The sequence below is a fragment of the Sus scrofa genome, chromosome 5 (assembly GCF_000003025.6).
Source record: "Sus scrofa isolate TJ Tabasco breed Duroc chromosome 5, Sscrofa11.1, whole genome shotgun sequence".
In the NCBI taxonomy this organism is placed as follows: domain Eukaryota; kingdom Metazoa; phylum Chordata; class Mammalia; order Artiodactyla; family Suidae; genus Sus; species Sus scrofa.
In genome coordinates this window covers 11,941,954-11,961,591 of record NC_010447.5, presented here as the reverse complement: position 1 = coordinate 11,961,591, position 19,638 = coordinate 11,941,954, and the positions used below count along the sequence as shown (strand labels likewise).

The 19,638-nt window shown below is 50.9% G+C and overlaps 1 long non-coding RNA gene across 1 annotated transcript; it reads right to left on the bottom strand.

Annotated features, from left to right (window-relative positions):
- LOC110260651 lies at positions 504–6,234 on the bottom strand. The gene is made up of 2 exons (XR_002343916.1): positions 6,039–6,234; positions 504–2,037 (listed from the first exon to the last, which is right to left on the bottom strand). It is a non-coding gene; the product is annotated as an uncharacterized LOC110260651 (long non-coding RNA).

Genomic DNA, 19,638 nt, shown 5'->3' with positions numbered 1-19,638 from the left:
GTACCTTCCCATAGGTCACACAGCTCTTTGGTAGCACAGCCAGGTCTGGAACTACATATTTCATCTTGAAGGCAATGGTTTAGCCTTGAGATTTTACAAACTATAATGACTCTGGGGTTGTCCTTCTGCTCTCAGGTCCTTTTTGTCCTCATCTATTGGGCGAGGTGGCTGAACAAGATCTCTTAGGTCTTGTTAATTCTGTCTGTAATTCTAGGATTCCTCTTGATGGGCTCTAGGCATCCAGGGTTTGATTGTCAAGCTCCTTCCAGCTACCATCATCGGTGTGAGATGGACACCTTCTCCTTTCCTGACTCTAATCTTGGCCCGTAGAAGCAAAGGAAAACCAAGTAGGGGTTTTAACAACCATGAAGAAAATAATCGATGAATACGGCCAACTGGTCAACCCCAGGGAACACTGTTAACATTGTTCCACCTTACAGGTCAATGCCCTTGAACTTTGGGAAGCCGGTGGGAAGGGAAATGGGATCTCTTCCTTTTACCTGATGAGGACCTCCTGCCCATGGCCTGCGACATCAGCCTCCACCTTCCCCCAGACGTTCAGCACCAGCTGCCATTCCCGTCGCTGAGCCCCCATGGCACAGTCTGCAGAAGAGAAACAGAGCAAGTGCGGGCGTACTGGGCGTCCTGGCTCTGACAGCTGGGGTTTGAGGCTGCCCAGACCAAAGGGGTTTTATACCTTCCCAGATGCCCGACAGAGATCAGTTGACAGCTGCTCGCTCCCTCTCTCCCCTCCCCCTGTCCCCTCCTCTTTCATGCAGGGGTCTAATCTTTTCCTTTCTCTAGCCCTCACATGGAAGCTATTTTGGGGCAGGTGCCATTGTGGAGAGGTAGGACAACTCAGGCCACGGGGGTGGGTTTGTGTGGGTGGAAAGAGTGAGGAGGAGCTTGGGCCACTGTCTGGACTCTCCGAGGCCAACAGAAAGGGCACCACCGAGGCCAATGCCAACGGCCTGAAACCCAACTCCCCCTGCTGTCATCCTTCTCAAGAGGACCTGTCATGTTTCTAAGCCTGGACAGCAGGCACCCCGGCTGGCCCTGTAGGAGTCTCTTCGCCCACCTTCTGCCCTCACCTGTCATTCCAGTGGGAAGGGGCCTAGATGGTTTTCTGCTTAGAGCTGGGTGAACCCAGTCAGAATCATAACCTCTTGGAGCCTGGATTTTCCCACCCTACCCAGAAAACTCCTGGTTTAGTGGCCTGGCTCAAACATTTCCCTCTGAAAAGTTTTGCTTGTCATAACCTTCAAGGCACAATTAATTGCTTGCTCTTTCCATCTGCTTGCGTGCGTTCCTGTTGCTCACCGCATCACATTAGATGTCTTTGTTTCCATACCAGCTCCTGGCTTAGTATCATGGCAGCCAATATGCACAGAGACTTTGCCGGGTGCCAGGCCCTATTCCAAGCGCTGTACATTTGGTGACTCCTTTAGACCCCAATAGCCTTATGGGGTTGATTAAAAATGGCCGTCACCCCCATCGCATGGAGGGCAAGTTAGGGAAAGCTGCCATGGTTGCACAGCTAGTTGATGGAAGATTTGGGATTTGAACCCAGGAAGTCAGGCCCTGAATGTGTGCTCCTGAACATCTTACTTTTCATGTGGGCAGGAGCTTTGTTTTATTCATCTGTGTAACCTTTGGGCCTTACACAGTGTGTGTACCAATTTTGAACTGAATAAATGTTCATTGAAAAAAAAAAGAGGGATGGCCTTGCAAGGAAGGCAAGTGAAGGATGATTGGCCTTTATTTTCCATCCATCTATCCATCCATCCTTCCATCCATGCTTCATCTGTCTATCCACTCACCTATCATCCATCAATCTGTCCATCATTTATCCACCGACTCATCATCTACCCACCCACCCATCATCCATCGCTCATCCATCTACCCACCCATCCACCATCTGTCCATCTGTCCAACACACAGTTACTGAGTACCTACTGTGTGTGTGAGAAACTGTGATACTTGCTGAGGACACAAAACCAAATAAAACACTTCCTGGTGTTCAAGAAACTCAGTTTCCTGGAGAGATAAGTAAGAGAAATGAATTTAGGGTACAGTTTATTTAGTGCTCTGATCAAGGTCTGCACAGAACGTTAAGAGTTTACGAAGTGCCTCCTTGGGCAGAATTACATCTCGTCTCCACAAGGTCCCTGAAAAGTCACGCGCATCATCCCACCCTGCCGCTGTGGACCATGAGACTCAGAAAGGATGAGCAGGTGTCCTGGCCCTCCTGGGTCTGTTTCAGACATGTCAGTTATGCCGCCCCACAGTGTACAGCTCTTGCTAAAGATAACTGCCCTGCCCCAGCCCTGAGTCCTGTCCTCCCCGTAAACCTGCAGCTGATTGGACACGGGCTAGGACTTAACCCAAGGCAGCCAATGGCAGGGCTCCGTCAATAGCCAATGTCTATTAACTCCACTAATCAGATCCCTGCTTTGAAATGTGAAACAGGGGTGACCAGCAGCAGTTGGCTGGGTGGTGGGGAATGCAGGGTCAAAGAAGGTTTCATGGCCAGCACTGGGTAAGAACCCCCAACCGGGTAAGACCCAGCGCAACCTTGGGTCTCCATTCCAGTCTCTGTGAAGTCAGCTCCAATTGCAATTGGAGGATTACCACCGGCTGCCACTTCCTGTGTGACCCCTTGTGTATCCTTGAGTGAGCCCCGTTTATTTATTGCATCAGCTGATTCCTGACAACCCAAAGAGCCCAGAGGCACACAGGCTGCAGTCAGGCACCCCTTCTGGACAACATACTTCTAAAATTACACGTGAGGCTCCATGTTAACCCAGGAGGCCCAGCTGGTCAACCTCCAGAAGCCATCCAGCCTTCACAGTGGACGACACATTAGCAAAATAAGTAGCTAAATGTCAGGGGGCTTTTCTCGGGGGCTAGCATTCACTCATTTGTTCGTTCGCCAGCCTGGTACTGAGGGCCTCCTCTGTCCAAGCCTAGGGTCAAAGGGCAAGGCAACTGGGAGAACATCTGCTGAGGATTCAGTTCTTACTTGCTAGAGGGTGAGCCCAGCAGCGGAGAAGGGGAGGGCAGAAGGAAGAGAGGAAGGGGAGTTCCCTTCGTGGCTCAGCAGTCAACAAACCCGACTAGGATCCCTGAGGATGCAGGTTCGATCCCTGGCCTTGCTCCATGGAATGAGGATCTGGTGTTGCCATGAGCTGTGGTGTGGGTGGCAGACAGGGCTCAGATCTCCAATTGCTGTGGCTGTGATGTAGGCCAGCAGCTGTAGCTCTGATTTGACCCCTAACCTGGAACCTCCATATGCCTTGGGGTGGCAAAAAAAAAAAAAAAAAAAAAAGAAGAAGAAGAAGGAAGGGAGGAGGCAGCCAGGAGCTGCAGCCCCCTGCCCCCCTTGCCCTGACTGGTCACAGCCCTGGTGGCCCTTCGGTGACACCACTGAAAAAATCATCACTAGGTTCTGATCTAAATCTTCAGCCCTGGCCATGCCGTTTTCAAACACCCTCTAGCTGATGCCCTCTTGAGGACCTCGGAGTGACTCCGAGGGTCTCACAGGGCCAGTCGATGGATCATCACCCCTGGCTGCACAGAAACAAAGGCTCGGCAGGTTATGCACCTGCCCCCAGGCTGCTAAGAGGCAAAGCTAAATCCGAAACCCCAATCCTCAGCCTTTCATCTCCAGCCTCTTGAGTTGTCTGGGGACAGCCTGAGTCCTTAAAATCTCAACAACTTGTTACCAGCACTCAAGTGTTTAATATGAAGCTGTCACCCCCTTGGCGGGCACCCCTATTAACTGGCAAGTTCATGGAAACCTGTGGCTTTGAAGTTGATGAACCTTTTAAGTTTTACCTTTTAAGCTAATAGGAAGGAACCAGCATCTGTTTGTACTTAACACATCTCTACAACAGAACTGGCGGTACCTAGCGGTTGCTATGGCTACCTGGAGTCACCAGCTTTGTTTGGGGGCTATAATTATCCATCCCTGTGACAGCCTTCAAATAGCCGGGGCAGGGAAACTAGAAAGGCACAGAATAGGAAAGTCAGGCTGTCTCTTCGTGCAAAACTTTCTTCAGCTGCACATCACGTACATGCAACACAGGCACGCACACACACCGGTGGGTTATTGTGACATTCATCAGAGCAGAACTGGACCCCACAGAGTGAGATCTGCCCCCTCCTCCTTCTCCCTTTCATATTGTAGATTTTTTTCTTTTTTTCTTTTTTGTCTTTTTGCCTCTTCTAGGGCCGTACCTGCAGCACATGGAGGTTCCCAGACTAGGGGTCCAATCAGAGCTGTAGCCACCAGCCTACACCATGGCCACAGCAACGCAGGATCCGAGCCACATCTGCAACCCACATCACAGCTCACAGCAACGCCGTGACTAGGAACCATGAGGACACAGGTTCGATTCCTGACCTCGCTCAGTGGGTTAAGAATCTGGCATTGCTATGAGCTGTGGTGTAGGCCGGCAGCTACAGCTCTGATTTGACTCCTAGTCTGGGAACCTCCATATGCCGAGGGTGCAGCCCTAAAAAGACCACCACCACCACAACAAATCCAAAATGAGAAGAAAAGAAATAAAAATTAGAGCAGAAATCAAAGACACTAAAAACAGGAAATCAATAGGAAAAAATCAAGTAAACTAAAATCTGTTCCTTTGAAACAATCAAGAAAATTTATAAGCCTCTAGCAAGGTTAAGAAAAAACTCTAGAGGGCCAAAGGCTTCAACTTTCACCACTCTGGAAACTTGGGTTCTAGATTCCAGAGTCAGAAAGCCAGAGAAATCTAGAATAGGGCCATGGGATTTAAAGCTAACAGAGGCCTTCTAGGGGCTCTGATCCAAGTTCCCACTACATGCAGGAATTCTCTCTGCAGATCACCATCTAGCATCTGCTTGAATACTCTTAGGAGCAGTGAGCTCACTACCGAAAGCTTTAAAGATGCATCTTTACATCAAACCAAAACGTGCCTTCTTGCATGCTCGCTCCCTTGTCCTGGCTCTGCTGGCTCCTTGGGGACAGAGACGACCAGCTGAGTCTCTAACAGGAAGCTTCAGTCTCACTTAAGAATCTTCTTGCTCAGACTACACACCCCCAGGGCTTTAACTGAGCACCCTCCGCTGGCCAGCTAAGCCAGGAGCCTGTCTAGTGGGAAAAGGCCAGTACTCCAGCTTCAGTATCTGGCGACTCTCGCCTCTCATCACTCACAGACACAGAAAGAATTCTCTAGTAAGGGCACCCAGTGCCACTCCCACCCTCCCTCCCCCCAACACAGGTTTGAGCACCAGGTCCTCGCTGCTCAAGGTCACAAACCCAGAGTTCCCCTTGTGGCTCAGCAGTTATGGACCTGACTAGTATCCACGAGGACATGGGTTTGATCCCTGGCCTCGCTCAGTGGGTTAAGGATCTGGCGTTGCCGTGAGCTGTGGTGTAAGTCACAGATGAGGCTCGGATCCTGCATTGCTGGGGTGCAGGCCAGCAGCTACAGCTCTGATTCGACCCCTAGCCTGGGAACTTCCACATGCTGTGGGTGCAGCCGTAAAAGATAGATAAAAAAATAAAAGAAAATAAAAGAAATAAAGTAAAGGTCACAAATCTGGTCCAGGGGACCTGGGTATTCATGAGCGCTGATGCAGCCAACTTCCCCCCACCGAATCTTGGGGCTGGGGGGGGTGTTACGCTTTAAGACTCCGTCATGGGGGACCAAATACGGGAAGAAAGAGCACTTTGACCTTCAGAGCTGTGGGCCCCCTCAACCTCGGCCACCTCCCTTCCTCCTCCTCCTCCTCTTCCTGGGAGCCACCCCTTTGGAGGCCTGCCCAGGCAGTGCCTCCCTCTCGCCCCCAACTTGGCTGGCTCCTTCTGGCAGAGTCTGCCTCCTGGACCAGCGCCAGGCCAGTCCCAGAGCAGGGCTGGGGCCGGGAGTCTGCAGGACCTGCTGAGGCCATCGACAGGGCGGCCGGACCCCATCCCCTACCCCCGCTGGCCCCAGACCCGACTGGGGCCTCACCACCCACTCCTCCCGGCCCCCAGCAGCCATTGTACTGACCACAGCGCCCCTTTGCCCAGCTGTCTGACAGGAACCTCCAGCCAAGCCGCGGGCTGGGGGCGGGGAGAGGTGTCTTATAGCAGCTGGGGAGACACACAGGGAGCTAAAAATACAGTTTATATGGCAAGGCTCCTCCTCTCCCTGCAGGCCCAGAGGGGCTTATTGGAGGAGGCCTGGCAGGGATACTGGGGTCCCAATATCCCCATCAACAGGTGTGGCCCCGGACTTCAGCCTTCCTTCCCCTCCGCCCATCCCCCAGCCTCTGAGCTTGGTGTCCCTCTTCCAGCCCTGCCACCCACCTGCCACTGGGATGAGCCCAGCCCACCTCCACAGCCCCGTTCCCTCATCAATCATCCCTCCCTCCCCTCCTGGCCCATCTCACAGAAACAGCACCCCCAGGAATCTCCCCCCTCTCCCGAACCACCCCCTTCCTAGCAGGTGTGCCCTCTTACCCACCCCTCTGCCTTGGGTTCCAACGTGGGTGCATCCTTCTCATCTTTCTCTGCTTCCCTCATTTCTACCCTGTGAGCTTCCTCCGGAGGGCAAAAGCCACAGACACACTTGCCCTCACAGCTCCCCTCCCAGCAGTCCTTTTTGATAGGAACCTTTAAAAATGGAAGAAGAGTTGATGTACCATGTTTCAGGATAGATACAAAATCTCATAAGCCCCCTCCATCCCCCCTTGCACAAGAGGAGACTGAGGCACAGAGAGGTTCAGTTGCTCAAGGTCACACAGCTAGGAAACATCAACCCTGAAACTCAAAACCAAACAGTCCGGTTTCACAGCGACGACATGGCCTAACTTTGGATCTTTCCTTTTCCCCCTTTCACCTTTCTCACAGCCCCTAGCAAAGGGCCAGGTCAATACGCTCTCTGAATTGTGTGCGTTATTGAACTGAGTCCATCCCGGCTCCTGGCTTCCTGGAGGTGAAGGCAAAACCAGCCTGTTGGGAGGCAGACAATCAGGAGGCCCTGCTGCCATCTAGCGGCGGCGAGGAGAAACGCCCTTCATCCCTGGCTCCGCCCCTCCCACGGCCTCCCTTTGTTCAGCCAGCCAGCCGGCGCGTAGCCTGGCCCGGGGTCTTCTCCCATCTTTATATTCATGGCACCGACCAGGAACGGCTTTCTGAGTTATGACAAGGTACATAAGCCATGGTCTTTGCCCTCAAGGGACTCAAAACCGAGTGGAGGAAACACCCCTGGGGGGTTCAGAGCACAGCAAAGGGATGAACAAAGAGCAACGGGGGTGAGAAGGCAGCTCAAGGTCCACGTGGAGAAGACCTGTTGGCAGAGATCACGACCGGGCCGGACCTTAATGTGTGAGAATCTCCTAAGCAAAGTAACGAACCACGGGTGCGAGCCCAGGGGATGCAGAGGACGTGAGGAGAAAGGGACGCTAGAGCGGTCCTCCCGCAGCAGAACCAGGGTAGGGGACTTAGAGTGGACAGCTCTGTTCCACAGACACTCGTGCACACCTGGACCGGGCTCTGTGCTGCGCCCCAGGGAGAGCAGGGTGAATACCTCGCTGTCCCTGAGCTTTAGGGGTGATGAGAGGGAGGGATGTGTAAACGGATAATGATGGCACCTTGTGATAAGGGCAGTGACAGAGGCAGTTCAGCACAGGCTTAAAGGCTTTGGAATCACACACCTGGATTTGAGGCTTGGCTCCACCATGTATTACGTTTGGGATCCAGGGAAAGTATCGGCCGGTCCCAGGGCTTTGATATTTGTATCTGTAAAATGGGAACTTTGTAAATAATTACTTATCTCAAGTGTCATCGTGAGGACGAAAAGAGAGAGTGCCTGGACCGGACTCAGTGTAGTGCCTGGCACACAGTAATTGCTCAATCGAGCAATAAAGGAATTCCATCAAGGGACGTGTCGTAGAGAAGGTGACGTCTATGTAGGGACTTGAAGGAGCAATACGGGTTGGCTAAGAGCAAAGTGAGGAAAGGATATTCCTGGCACAAGGACCAAAACATTCAAGGATGTAGAAGTTGGTGTGTTAGGACTAGGTTTGGTTGTGGGTGACAGAAAATCCAAAATAACATGGCTTTAGCAAGAGAATATCCATTTCTTTTTCATATAGAGGTCCAGAGGTAGGAGTTCCCTAGTGGCTGAGTAGGTTAAGGATCTAGCATTGTCACTGCTGTGGTGTGGCTTTGATCCCTAGTCTGGGAGCTTCCACATGTTGTGCTCACAGCCAAAAAAAGTCCAGGGATGGAGGTCCAGGACTGATAGGGCACACAACACATCAGGGACCCAGCCTCAGTCTACTTCATTGCTCTGCCATATTACACACACAGCCTCCACCTCCTGACCCAAGATGGCTGCCTGAGTCCAGCCATCACATCATCATTCCAACCAGCAGGAAGGCAAAAAGAATGAAGAAGCTTGTGCCCCCTACCTTTAGGGACACTTTCCAGAAGTTGTGCTCACTACTTCCCGCACATCATATGGCCACACCTCTCTGCAGGGAGGCAGGGAAATGTGGTGTATATTTCTCTATGGCCATATCCCCAGGTTAAAATTACTTCTGTTACTTAGGAAGAAGGAGGAAATGTACATTGGATGAAAACTAGAAATTTATGTCATTGGAGTTACAAAGCGCATGTAAAGATAAGGGCAGGTGCAAATATTTTGGTGTTTTTGTAGTGGAAAAGGTGAGGGAGGGGGTGATGGGGAAGCAGCCAGCGAAGCAGCCAGAGACCAACCCGCTCAGGAGGCGGTGGGGCATATGCTGTCCTAGAAACACCACCCTGGCTGCTGATGGGAATAACGTAATGGGGGAGGGGGTGTCGAGGCAGGAGATGTCTCTCCCCAACATTTTATTCTGAAAATTCTCATACATGCAGCAAAGTTGAAAACATTTTGGAATGAACATTGCATACCCACCCCCCAAATTCTACCACTGACGTCTTACTAAACCAGTTTTCTCTCCTTTCTCTCCGTCTCTCCATGCATCCAATATTTCTTATTTTTGTGGCATTTCAAAGGAAATTGCAGACCACCGTCCATCCACTTCCCCTTAACACTTCGGCATGGCTGTCATTAAGGAGAGTTCGATTTTGTCTGTGTTTTTTTTTCCTTTTGACGTAAAATGTATAGAAATGCACCCGTCTCAAGGGGACTCTGGTTGAATTTTGATAAATTCATACACCCGTGTAACCCAAACTCCTATCAGAATTACCATCACCCCCCAAAACTTCCCGAATGCTCCTTGCAGGTCCGTCTCCAGCTTCATCACCTCCTCTAGGGAAGCTCTGTCCTGATGACTGGGTTTTTATAAACCACAGAAGGGAGATCTTGAAGAGCCCGCTGTGGAGCCCACGTCTGGGGCGGGGAGAGTCAGGGAGGAGGGGAAAGGAGGAGGGGGGGGGTCTCTGCAGGGGAGGGGAGGAAGAGCCCGGGTCGGGGTGGGGCGGGGGTGGGAGCTGGGAGCCCGCGCGGGTAGGTGGAGCTGAGGTTCTGGCGACGTGGCTGGACAGCTGGTGGCGCTATGTACTAAGGAGGTCAGGGTACCCGGGAGGAGGGGGTAGAGAATGAGTCTCCATTGGGACAGCGGCTTCTGGAGCGTCCGTGGGTCATCTGTCCAGCAAGCGTAGGGATACACAAGCATCCCCGAGGCTTGCACTGTCGAGGTGGCATCCGAGAAGTGGTGGCCGTGTTTCTCCAGCGTTTGCACCCTTCCCCGGCCCAGCATCCCCAAGGCCACACCCCTGCTTTCCCCAAGGCAGCCAAGGGCGTGGAGAAGGCACAGAGGGGGTTACTTCCGGTTGGCGGACCCTCGCAGGGGAAGAAGGAAGGCAGGGCCCCCCTGGGCGGTCCCACCTCACCCCTGCTGCTTTTGTCTCTCTCCAGCATCTTGCAGCAGTGTCCCCTACCCTCTCCGCCCACTCCTTTCCAAATTCCTCTTCCCCTCCTTTTAAAAACAACCAAAGCCCAGGTCTTAGCTACTGAAATCTCTTCCAGGAAGGAGGCCATGGGGTCTGCTTCCCGGGACAGGGCAGTGGAAGCCTGGAAATAAAGTGAACGATCCACCCACAGTCCCAGGCTGCAGCGGCCCCCTCCCCCAGTCTTTCAAATATTAAACACAACTCACCCCAGCAAAGAGTAATTTCTTTCTTAAAAAACCCTTTGGGGAGTTCCCGTTGTGGTGCAGGGGAAAGGAATCTGACTCGTATCCAGGAAGATGCAGGTTTGATCACTCAGCAGGTTAAAGGGTCAGGTGTTGCTGTGAGCTGTGGTGTAGACACATAGCTCACAGATGCAGCTCAGATCCCACATTGCTGTAGTTGTGGTGTAGGCCAGCAGCTACAGCTCCAATTCCACCCCTAGCCTGGGACCTTCCATATGCCACAGGTGCAGCCCTAAAAAGCAAGCAAGCAAACAAACAAACCCTTTGGGAAACAGGAGATATTCTTGTTCTTTCCTTGAGCGTGACTTGGACTTATTCCTTGAGAATTAATGCCCTGATCCCGTTAAGAGATGCCTTGCCCTCACAACCACCCCCTCCTGGAGCTGCAGCACAGAACACCCTGGATTTATCTAGCCATTTGGAGCTTTGTCCCAAGCGCTCAGTTTGCCCCATCAAACAGAGGGCCAGGGCTGAGCTGTCAGTGTCGTGGAAGTAGCAGAGAGCCCCAGAGGGGAGCAGAGAAGAGAAGGACCCCAAGGAACACCCCCAACATTTAAGATTGGGAAGGGAAGAGGAGCTGGAGAAGGAGTCTTCCAAGGGTGATGGGGGCCCTGAGAGATTATGGAGAGGGGAGTGACAGGGTCAGGTCTGCCTATGGAGGATGGGATGGGAGAGAAGCCAGGTGGGAAGTGAAGACAAATGTTCAAGACTTCTTATGCACCAGGCCTGGGTGAGGGCTGAACCACAAATATGGGTACATTTGTATATTACAGCACTAGCTGCTGTAACAAACAGCCCCCAACTCTCGGTGGCTTACTAGATCTTTTTTTTTTTTTTTTTTTTTTGTCTTTTTATGGCCACACCACTGCATATCGATGTGTCCAGGCTAGGGGTTGAGTTGGAGTTGGAGCTGTAGCCCCTGGCCAATGCCATAGCCACAGCAACACCAGATCTGAGCCACGTCTAGAACCTACACCATAGCTCATGGCAATGCCATATCCTTAACCTACTAAGTGAGGCCAGGGATTGAACCCGTGTCCTCAAGGAAACTAGTCAGATTCCTTTCTGCTGAGCCATGATGGGCACTCCCTTATTAGGTCTTCATGGTGGCTGCATGGGTCTAGTTCTCCTTCACCTCACTATCCAGTACAAGTTGGGGGGAGGACTCTGCTCCACACAGTGATTCAGGGACCCAGCCTCCATCTCCAAGGACTTCAGAGACCACTGATCCCTCCATATCCAGCAAGTAAACAGCAGAAGACTGTATCTGAGAGGGAGACTCATCCTTTCCAGCCATATCCCATAGCCAGGTCACCGCCACGAGGCGGGAATGAAATCTCCATAGACCTGGGGGAAGTGAAGTGGGCTTGGGGGACACACAGTATTGTGTCGGCCACACTCATGGCCCGAGGTGATAAAATGGTTTATAATTTAGTGGAGAGATGAGGAAGAGGAACTGGGAATGAAATATTCCTATAAGTCATGCTGTAATACCTGCCAGATCCAGAGATGCTCTGGATTTGTTAAAGTTGTTTGGATCACCCTCCTCCAGGTAAGATTTATGACCACTGATAAAATACTTGGGTGATGGGGAGAGGGGCAGGGGCGAGGGCTAGCACCCTCTGTGATGATGAGAAAGGCAGGGAGTTCCCTTGTGGTGCAGTGGGTTAAGGACCCAGCCTTGTCACTGCAGCAGCTCGGGTCACTGCTGTGGTGCCAGTTTGATGATCCCTGGCCCAGGAACTTCTGCATGCCAAGGAAGAAGCCAAAAAGAAAAGAAAAAAGAAAAGGCGACATCTGAATAGAGAGCTGGAGGGTGGTCAGAGAGAGAGGGAAGCAGGAATGCTTGTGAATAGTCAGGAAACCCTGAGAAGATCCGTTTAGCCGGGTCAGAAATTCTGTGCAAGGGATTGGTCATGGTTGTGGTTGGAATGTGGGCTTGGAGCTTGGATCGGGAATGACTTTGAACTTGAAGAATTTTGGCCGCGCTTCAGCAGGCCCTGTGGTTGTGGCTTGGGGCGCGGTGGGTGGGGTGGGGGAGGGGTGCTCCGCCGTCCCCGATGAATCAGCAGGGTCAGTTAAAATTAGTCACCATAGCCCAGCCCAGAGAAGCCAAGGCAAACAGTTGTGCCGGCTCGTGGGGCAGCCAGGGTTTGCTTCTCTGGGGAGTCTTAGGGTTGGGGGAGCTCCGAGTTAGAGCAGGTGCTCCGTCCTGTCCCAGAACCACTTGGGCTGTTGGGGCGGCACCTCTGGGTCTCTGACTTTGGTAGTAGGAGCCGGTGGGCGCAGTTTGGTCCCACTCCCGGGTCGGCCTCTCTCGGACCACCTTGGCCTGGAGTGGTTTTCCCTTCATCGTGCCAGTCTCTCCTTCACAGAGGCCTGCCTCACCAACAAGACCAGCTTCTAGACTCGCTTGGTCGGCCTATGTAGCAAGATTCACAGTTGTAGCTGTAAACTGCATAATGGTCGGAAAAAAATGTTTTTTGTCTTTTAGGGCCGCACCCTCGGCATATGGAGGTTCCCAGGCTGGGGGTCGAATCAGCGGTGTGGCCGCCCGCCTACATCACAGCCACAGCAATGCTAGAGCCGAGGCGCGTCTGTGACCTACACCACAGCTCATGGCAACGCTGGATCCTTAACCCACTGAGCGACGCCAGGGATCAAACCTGCATCCTCATGGATGTTAGCCAAATTCATTTCTGCTGCACCATGATGGGAACTCCCTGTAAAATTATTAAATAATATATTTTTCAGCTGGTCCTATCCAGGGGCACATCTCCTGTCTCCTCTCTCCTCCCTTGTACCTGGGTACCATCCTGGAGAGGAGAAAGCACAGCGGTAAGGGCAAAGTGTGTGTGTGTGTGTGTGTGTGTGTGTGTAACCAGAGGTACAAGCACGAGAAAATATTGCGATCCCATTAATTGGCTCATCTAAGTTGCCCCCCCACACAGAGCAGGGGGCTTACAAGCAAGAGGTAATATAGCACAGGCGTCAAGGAAATAGATTCTGTTCCCATTGTGGCTCAGCGGGTTAAGCATCCGACTGGTATCCACCTGGCCTCGCTCAGTGGGTTAAGGATCCAGCATTGCTGAAAGCTGTGGCGTCGGTCATGGATGCAGCTTGGATCTGGCCGTGCTGTGGCTGTGGCATAGGCTGGCAGCTGTTCTGATATGACTGCTAGCCCAGGAACTTCCATATGCCACAGGTGTGGCCCTAAAAAAGAGGGGGCGGAGATAGATGCTGGAGTCAGACTACTGAGTTTGAACTCTGGTCTCATTGCTTGCTTGCTGGGTGACTTCAGGCAAGTTACTTAACCTCTCTGTGGCTCAGTTTCTTCATCCGCTACATGGTACTCGTAACAGTACCTACCTCCTCGGGTGACATTTAAACTAGGTAAAATACCTAAAGCTATGCCTGGTACAAGATTGAGTAAACACTTCATGCACATGCGGGCTATTGGTCTCAGTAATAAATAAGCCACCTTTTTTCAAATATCTGAGTTGAAATGTTTAGAGTTTTTACTATGTTAGGTAATCGGTGAATAAGGTCCCTCTCCCTGATGGCCTGGGAGGCTCATGAGAACATGTCTTGTCTGTGCACTGTCTGGTCCAAAGCCAAGTTCATGCTGATAATAGCAGCTATACCAACCCCACTCCTAGCACCACACCACAAGCATGCACTGCTGGCCTGCCAGGGCCCAGCACGGCTCCCAGTCCTTTGTTAAGGAGGTTCATTTAGATCACCGTCAGCAGGAGGCACTTGATAAATATATGCTGAATAAGGGAATGCTTACCACCCAGGATCAGGTAAATAACAGATGGGAAATTCCTTTGTAAACTGTCAAGTGTGCACCTTGCCTACACACATATATACGTATATGCATAAGCACTTAGGACCTCTTTCCCGAGGGCCTAGGATCCCCTTCTGCCTTTGACTTAGCTGGAGTGCCTTGGAAACTTACCCTGGGTTCTAGAACTTTCTGTCCACTTGCCCCTCTCTCAAAATGTAGTTGTCCTGGGTATCATTTTCCCTCCTGACCTGTCTGAAGGGTCACTGGTGGAATTCAACCCCTCCCATCTCCCCACCGAGAGATTTTCTTTCAACAAAGGCCAACACAAGCTTGATACCTAACCCCAAAGAAAGACTCTTTCCTGCCATTCTGCCCTTGACCGAACCATGTGACATTCCTGTTTCAAGTCTTGTGGACTCACCTTCCCCTACTCATCCTCAGCTGTGCAAAGCCAACCTTTTCACATGGCACCTCCTCCAGGAAGGCCTCCTTGCAGAGCCCCAGCATCATGTAGACACCTTCTTCCAGGCCCCCATCCCCCTGGTCCCAGCAGAACATTAAATATGACTCTTATTATAGCTCCAAGGGAAGAAGGATTTTTATCCACTGGTTGATTAAAAGTAACTCATTCATTAATTCGCTCAACGATATTTGCCGAGTGCCTCTTCCTTGTCAGGGGCTGTGGCACTTCAGGGGTGTGTAGAATGCTCCTTGTGTCTGAAAAATAAGGGAGTATTAGCTATAGGCAGGAAGGTGGACAAAGGCATAGCAGCGTCGAAACCGGGACTGGGATGTTCCCGTGGTGGCTCAGCAGAAACAAATCTGACTAGTATCCATGAGGACACAGGTTCGATCCCTGGCCTTGCTCCGTGGGTTAAGGATTCCGGCGTTGCCGTGAACTGTGGTGTAGGTCGCAGATGTGGCTCGGATCCCGCATTGCTGTGGCTGTGGGGTAGGCCAGCAGCTACAGCTAATTTGACCCCTAGCCTGGGAACTTCCATATGCCACAAAAGCAGCCCTAAAAAGACATTAAAAGTAATAATAATAATAATAATAAGTCAGGGACTGGGCTTAGGAAGCAGGGAATGGCTGGATCATAGGGTGCAGGGGGGTGAGGAACAGGAGGTGAGGCTGGACAGGAGGACAGGATTCAGTTGTAGAAAGCCCGGACATCATGGCCAAGTCCTAACCATTCTCTAAGGCCAGACTCAAAGGCCGCCTCCTCCAGGAAGCCCTCTGTTATGGACGTTTGTTCTTTTGTCTCCCTAGCTCCCTCTCCGTTCTTGCCCATTGGGAACTCATCGCATTTGGCTGACTATAGCGACTGGTTCAGAGATGGGCACGAGGGCCCATGCCAGGCAAATCAGATTCTTCCCTGGGCCGTTTCTGCCAGACCTCTGGGGCAGACATGGCCAAATAAGGAGGAAGGGAACCTGGCACAGCAGGGGGCCTCTAGCCTGAAGAACAAAATCAAACAGAGACCAGAGAACAGAGAAACAGAATGAGTAGAACCCTGAAGGAACCACGCCTGAAGCCAGTTACATGCATTCAGTCGTTTGCTCATTTTACAAATAGCTACTGAATGCTGCTATGTTGGGATTCTCCTGCGAGACAGAACAAATAGGACGTGTGTGTGTGTGTGTGTGTGTACACATACATACATATGCATAATACATATAAACACACATGCATATACACAGACACATGCATATATATGTATCTATACATACATAAATACATAATCTATATCCTATATATCACATATATTCTTCATATGTGCAATGAAGAAATTTATTATAAGGAATCGGCTCGTGCATTTCTGAGCTGTGAAGTGCCCGATCTATAGTTGGTGAGCTGCAGACCCAGGAGAATCTGTGGTGAGGTTCCATCTGGAGAGCAAAAGCCTCAAAATCAGAACTGGAGACGTAAGTCTTCATCCACAGGCAAGAAAAGACCAGCCCCTCAGCTCAAGGAGTCAGGCAGGGAGCGAGTTCTCTCCCTCCTCCGCTTTTGTCTTTTTTTCTTTCGTAGGGTGGCACCTGCAGCGGCTGGCCTCCGCCACATCTTGCGGCAGCACCGGATCCTCATCGCCATTGCCACAATACCCGTTACCATGTGGGAGAGTTCATAGATGTTCTAATTCTAGAAGAAACAACTTTATTTTTATTTTCTTTTGAAGGCGGCACCTGCGGACCATGAAGGTTCCCAGGCTAGGGGTCGAATCGGAGCTGCAGCTGCCAGCCTACACCACCGCCACAGGAATGCCAGCTCCAAGTCGCATCTATGACCTACACCACAGCCCACCGCAACACCAGATCCTTAACCCACTGAGGGAGGCCAGGGATCGAACCCATATCCTCATGGATCCTAGTCAGGTTCATAACCCACTGAGCCACCAAGACAACTCCCCAAACACCAACTCTGAAGAATGAAAGCTTGCCGCTACCCTGATGCTTCTCTGCAGCCCTATTTTCTTTTCTTTTTTTTTTTTTTTTTTTTTTTTGTCTTTTTGCTATTTCTTGGGCCGCTCCCGCGGCATATGGAGGTTCCCAGGCTAGGGGTCGAATCAGAGCTGTAGCCACCGGCCTACGCCAGAGCCACAGCAACTCGGGATCCGAGCCGTGTCTGCAACCTACACCACAGCTCACGGCAACGCCGGATCCTTAACCCACTGAGCAAGGGCAGGGACCGAACCCACAACCTCATGGTTCCTAGTCGGATTCGTTAACCACTGCGCCACGACGGGAACTCCTGCAGCCCTATTTTCTAATCCCAAACTATAAAACCACTTCCTGTTCTCGCCCGAGAGAGGGCACCGGCTTTAGGGCATTACCCTGCTGTGGCCTTCTTTGTCTGGCAAAGCAATAAAGCTATTTTCTCTCCTTCATCCTAAATTCCGTCTCCGCATTTCTCTTCAGCACCAGTGGATAGAGGCCGAGTTTCAACAACACGGCCATAAACTGAGGATGGCCAGCAACCACCTGAAGCTGGCGGTGGGGCGGGGGCACGGAACGGCCTCTCCTTCGGGACCTCCCGTGAGCACCAACCCTGATTTCCGACCTGTGGCTTCCAGAACTGTGAGAGGATAAATTAATGTCCTTCTAAGCCACCAAGTTGTGGCAATTTGCCTGGCAACTCTGGGCAACGAATACACCATCTCCAAGAATATTGATTGAGCCAGGAAGTCTCTCAGGGGTTAAGAGGATCAGTGAGAGCCTCGAACCTGGCCCCTACACTGAGAAGCTCACGCTGCAGCTGAGAAGCCAAAATGACTGCCTCTAGATGTACGGAGAATCCAGGCTCCCCATGCTGATGGGGGCTCCCAGCCAGGGGGTGTAGATGGTGGAAATTGAAATCATGGGGAAGGACTGGCCCCCAGGACTGCAGGGTGCAGAGCAGGGTGGGTGGGGTGTCGACCCTGGCACAGCCACGTCCAAAGCTCCCAGTTGGGGTTGGAAGCTGGAAGTCCCACTGGGCCAGCATCTTCTGTAGGGGCTACAGTGGCTCTACAGAGGGGCTTCTGGGCTGCAGGGGTCTCAACTCAGTGTGGCCACCTGCCTAGGTTGGAAAAGGTGTGCTGTTGGCAATGCTTAGCTCTGGGCATAGGGCCTTGCGGACCTCAGAGGGATTAGGGAAACGTGGAAACCAGAAACCAAGCCAAAGACCAACCAGGCTGACCCATAAGTTTCAGCAGGATGATCGGAGCCTCCCTTTTCCACCTGAAAATGGATGCAGTAATCCTTGCCTTACAAGGGGTTTATGAAATGAAATGAGTTCCTGTACATAAAGTGATGGATGGAGTTCCCTGGTGGCTCAGTGGGTTAAGGACCTAGGATTGACACTGCTGTGACCAAAGTTTGATCTCTGGCCCCTGGAACTTCTACATGCTGCAAGCACTGGGGAAAAAAAAAAAAAAAAAGTATGGGAGTTCTCGTTGCACAGTGGAAAAAAATCTGACTAGTACCTGACCCCCTTGCTGTACAGTGGGAAAAAAAAAAAAAAAAAATCTGACTAGTATCCAGATTTGTATAGCATGCGGGTTCCATCCCTGGCCTTGCTCAATGGGTTGGCGATCTAGCCTTGCCGTGAGCTGTGGTGTAGGTTGCAGGCGCGGCTCAAATCCCACATTGCTATGGCTGTGGTGTAGGCCAGCAGCTGCAGCTCCGATTCAGCCCCCTAGCCTGGGAACTTCCATTTGCCCTAAAAAGCAAAAAAAAAAAAAAAAAAAAAAAAAAAAAAAAAAAAAAAAAAAAAAAAAAAAAAAAGAAGAGAGAGAGAGAGAAAGACAGGAAAGGAAAGAAAAGAAAAGAAAAATGTACACAGAGAGATTGATGGAGTATCTGGCTGAAGCTTTATTACTCAAGGCACTGCTGTCTTCAAAGGCAATTGGTTAAATTACAGATGAATCTCAAAGACATTAACATTTTTCCCAAGTATGTACCTAGTGTCTTCAACCTTTAGCAGGGCTACAGACTCAGGTTTTGGAGGTGGACGAGCCTGGGTTTGATTCCGGCTGACTTTTCCTGGGATTGTGGCCCTGGAAAAAATTACTCATCTTCTCTGAACTCTCCTGACCCCATCCGTAAACGGGAGATCATATCAGCACGAGGGTGGGAGTGAGTGTATTCTCTTTGGCAAATAGGATGTATGGGATGACATTTCTGAATAATACCGGAATTAAAATAAAGGCAGCTGTGAGAGGTCGTGAGCACTGACTAGGAAATGTGCTGAGAGGTACAGGCGACAGGCAGTGGGGGCCAGGAGAGCAAGGCTTTGCTCCTTGCAGGGTGATGAGGAAGCTATCTTAATAGGACTCTCTTTATGGCCAGTGACAAAAATTCAATTCAAACCACTTTGTGCATAAATCAGAAGGTTTGGGCTGATGTAACTGTTGCCATATCTTGAATAAGCAAATCATGCTCTGACCTCAGGGCCTTTGCACTTCCTCTTCCCTCTGTTGGAACAGTTTTCCTCAAGATATTTCCCTGGGTCTCTCCTTGCCCTCTTTAGATTTTTAATCAAATGAGTGCAAATTAAATTTTAAATTACATTTTGAAACTAAACTTAAAAATGTAATCCTCACTCAATACTCCGATGTGTCTCTGCTTTGTTGCTTTATTTTTCTCCATGACATTGATTTTCATTTAACCTGCTATTTTAATTATTTATTTTATTTATTGTTTTTCTATCTGCACTACCTCCCCCCACCCCCCACCCCCACCATGGAAGCTCCTCTAGGCAGAATTTTTTTCTTTTTTTTAACTGACATATTTCCACGACCTAGAACTGCCTTGCACATAGTGGGTGAAGTGGCTAATTTTATATAGCAACCTGACAGGACCACAGGATGCACAGGTACTTGGTTAAACAGTATTTCTGGGTGTGTCTGTGGGGGTGTTTCCAGATAAGACTAGCATTTGAGTTTATAGACTTGGCTAAAGCCGACTGCCCTCCCTGATGTGGGTGGGTCTCATCCAAAGTGTTGAGGCCTGGATAGAACAAAAAGATGGAGGAAGAGTTCCCACTGTGGCTCAGAGGGTTAAGGACCTGATATTGTCTCTGTGAGGATGTGGGTTCGATCCTGGTCTCGCTCAATGGGTTAAGGATTCAGCGTTGCCGCAAGCTATGGTCACAGTTGTGGCTCAGATCTGACATTGCTGTGTCTGTGGTGT